This window comes from Lethenteron reissneri, chromosome 47 (genome assembly GCF_015708825.2).
Source record: "Lethenteron reissneri isolate LAM-NWPU_2019-01 chromosome 47, ASM1570882v1, whole genome shotgun sequence".
NCBI lineage: Eukaryota > Metazoa > Chordata > Hyperoartia > Petromyzontiformes > Petromyzontidae > Lethenteron > Lethenteron reissneri.
In genome coordinates this window covers 11,881,421-11,885,412 of record NC_083825.1, presented here as the reverse complement: position 1 = coordinate 11,885,412, position 3,992 = coordinate 11,881,421, and positions in this window count along the sequence as shown.

Genomic DNA, 3,992 nt, shown 5'->3' with positions numbered 1-3,992 from the left:
CCCGATATTGGGAACCACTGGAGCTATGCACTTTTAAATCTCGATTGAAAACTCATTTAAAACTGATTTTTCTATTTAGTTTGTTGTCCTTCCCTCGCACCTCGAATTAGCACGATTGGTTACGTACGGTGCGAAAGAAGTTCAACTAACATACATCCAGCAGTGGTTTGACAAATGTAATTCTTATGACGCTATAAAGTGGTCATAGGCCGACACGTGATCAAGATGTGCGCTCGCATTGCTTTAACCACAGCACCTCCGCCCTGCTGGGTGACTTTAGTTTGCGTCTGACGGGCCTTGATTATTTTCCTTGTTGCCGGACGTGCCGACGTTGCCGCCACGCGCAGTGCCGCTGCAGGAGCTGCTGCGGGAGGCCGACTTCGTGGTGGTGAGCTGCGCGCTCACGGACGCCACGCGGGGGCTCTTCGGCCGCGAAGCGTTCGCCCGCATGAAACGCTCCGCCGTGTTCATCACATCAGCCGGTAACTTCCTCCACTGCCTCCTGATTAACCTTCGAGACAGTTTTCGGGAGGCTTTTCGACCGAGGTTGAAAGCGTTCGTGGCATCTGTCCTTGATTGTAACAGGCGGGCACGATGACGCTCGTAACGATGTATGTCCATTGGCTTTCGTTCGCACCGTACGTAGCCAACCGTGCGTGCCAATTTGTATTGGAGCGATGATCCGATAAGCACGAAACCTGAGTGCAAAGTCGTGTTGCCATTAGGCACTTTCCCGCTAAAAAAACCGGCCAAATTGAGCTGTGTCGCCCAAAAACATGAAAATGAACGCCGGCGCTAAAAAGGAGCCGCAAATCCAGTGCCGAAAGAAAGACATCACGTGACGCGTGGCGTCATCTCGCCGCGTCGTGCGCAGTTTGATGTCGTCATTGTGCAGCGTGAAACGTGACGTTACGAGAAACGGCTGAATATTTTCGAGGACAAACACGTTGGAAAACATTACAGAAACCATGCATGTGCATGCCATTCCCTATTTTAACAGTTTTTACCACGCACTTATTGCACGAAAGGGGGGATCTTTTTGACGTAAAATGGTCTTTCACATTCCATTGTTATGCAGCCAAAAATGTACTTTGATAATTCCCCGCACAAGTTTTAAGGCAGTTGTGGCAATTTAGTTATTTGTTTTATGATTCATCGGTGAATATTCTTACTGCGTGCATTCGAGTTTCCCCCCCCCCCCCCCCCCCGATTCAAACATAATTTTTATGGCTGCTGATTGGGTTAGCCCGCTTAAATATATAACTGTGTCATTAAACCCGCCACTACCCGACACAGCCAACTAGTAAGGTTTGTCACGTAAACAGAACGTGGCCAATTTGGTACAAGTACAGCACACTGTTGTGTTGGAGAGCAAAGTCACAACATTTACAATCTGACTACGACATCTAACCCAAAAAACCTGTAATGGATGATATTGGTTGCGAAAGACTACTTGTAATACTGGCTCCCTATTCATTACCTAGTTTCTCCATTAGACACAACAAGAAACCCAAAGCCTCTCTCTGCACAAACAACCATAGGGCAATTCTTGTCTCCTGTTGGCAATGCTGAGCCAGTGGTAAATTCCTCATTCCTGTGGTTGGAGGCAGCCAGTGTCCGTTAAGGCAACCGCTGTCAATGCCCATTACCAAGTGGTACATTTTTTTTTTTTGGCCGCGGATGGATGATGATCGAGTCGACCACAGACCGGGATTTGAACTTGCAGTCAAGTACTTTGACCACAGCGCCACCCGGCCAGGCTTAAACACGAGTGAGTGCTATGCTCTAGATACAGAGGCCACTTTCAAATCTCTATTGATGTCATTGTTTTAACTGTGCATATTACACCGCAGGATGGGAGAGATGGCTAAGACTTGCGGAGCCCTTCATACAGCAGGGGATTGATCATGCTGATGATGATCGTGCACGTACAATTTGCACCATTAAAGGCATCCTCCCCTTGCGTTTTTGTTTCTAATTAACTTAGCCCTTTAAAAAAGGCTGAGGAATTTTGATATTTCCAACACGTGTGCTTGGTTTTTTCCCCGCTCTGGCTCCCGCGGAAAGTTTTTTTGTTTTTGTTCGTCTGCCCCAGGGGCCTCATCGTGAACCAAGATGACCTTTACGATGCCCTGAGGTCGGGGGAGATCGCGGCGGCCGGGCTGGACGTAACCACGCCGGAGCCCCTGCCCACCGACCACCCTCTTCTTAGCCTCCGCAACTGTGGTACGGCGTTCCACCTGTCCACTATAACGGCCTAAACATAACATATCTACATACATATATTTTTGTTTTGAATTTTAGGGCCATTGTGTTTTTTTTTTATGCTGTGGCCACATCTCTCTTGATTAATCTTGTAATAATATTCTGGAAGGGTGAGACTGCTTGACTATTGGACTATGGCCTACTCTGGGTGAAGCAGTGGTATAGTGGTTAGCACGCTGCGCAATGAAACCCACTGCTCTCCGAGGTTGAACCCCAGCCACGTCTAACATCGCTGGTGAGTGATGTCTCCACGGGTCCTGAGCCTCTGCCCCTCCATCAAACCGCACTGTGACCAACGCGGTGAAGTTTGGTCCAACAGCGACCAGGACTGACACAGCGTGCAGGAGGGCTTCTTCATCGAGCATTGGAATTGCGAAGCGCTGTGAAGTTTTGTCTCAATTGAGAACATGCACGACCCGAGCAGGATTAGCTCGGTGCTTAATGTTAGTTATTTATTTATTTGTTTGTTTGTTTGTTTGTTTTTCCACTCGTTTATCTGGAAGGCCTCAAGGAGTCTCAGGAATTTTTTTTTCAGCCGCGTCCTGCCAAGCGCACCCCTCCCCCCCCCCCCCCCCTTCTTAGCTGCCCAGTGAACTTTTTAATTCCCAAGTAATTTTTCGAGGATCTGGCCAGGTAGCACCCGACTCAGCACCGGGTTGCAAGTTCCAGATTCCGATTGGGAGTCCGTAGCGCCTCATCCATCTGGAGCCTCCCCTGCCTACTTCTGACCCCTGCCCTCTCATCTCTGCTTTTTGTGTTTAGTTTATTACCCTTCCACCCGCACTCAGGTTAGCACGGTCTGGCTACGTACTGTTCCGAACGAAGTTCAACATACAAACATCCATCCATCTCGCCTTACTCTGTCCACTCTCCCGCTCGAGCAGCCGTCGCTTGCTGTCTGAGCCCCGCCCTGGTCACGCTCCGCTCGGAGGAAGGTCGCTCAATCTCCTGCACTGTCGCCATTGCTGGAACTCCCCTCACCCCGCCGTCCGTGCTGTCAACACCCTGCCCCTGTTCCAGTCGAGCCTCAAGATCCCTTCCTGTGTGTCCCTCTGCCCATGACGGACCGCCTCAACCTGTAAACTGACTCTGCCCAATGTCTCTGTATTTGCTTCTCGAGGTGCGGTCGCACTTGGGCACTGTATGAGTCAAAGGGTATTGTGTCGTGGTGTCAAGGGAGCACCGCTCAGGAACATGAAATTGCTCAGTGCAGCCATGGAGACACTTTAACATTTGATTGGTAATCGATGTATCTGGCCAAGTAGTGCTGCAGCAGGATGCTTTGCTCACAGTGGGAAGAGGTTGCAAGGTTCAAATCCCAGTCATGCATTGATTCAACTTGGGTGGGTAAAATTGAATGATGTGACAAAGTCGCGATGCTCTTAAAACTGCAAGTGGCCTCCGCTCAAGTAATGTGGAATTTCCACCGCTGGCTCAGGGCTGCCAATGGAGATGAGCACCGCACAAATACTCATCTGAGAGCACGGAGACGCTTTGAGGTTTGACTTGTGCCCAGGGCACTCGCTCACAGTGAAATGCTTTTTGACTTTATTGAGTACAAGATGAACTCTCCAGGGGATTGCCAGACAAGTGTAGCGATGGGCGCATCCCGCACTTGCGTGCGCACGTACACACGTAGCCACCCACGCGTAGCCACCCACGCGTAGCCACCCACTACCCAATAGGGAGGTCTTCATGACCCCAAATTTGGCCATGGGGTCCCACCC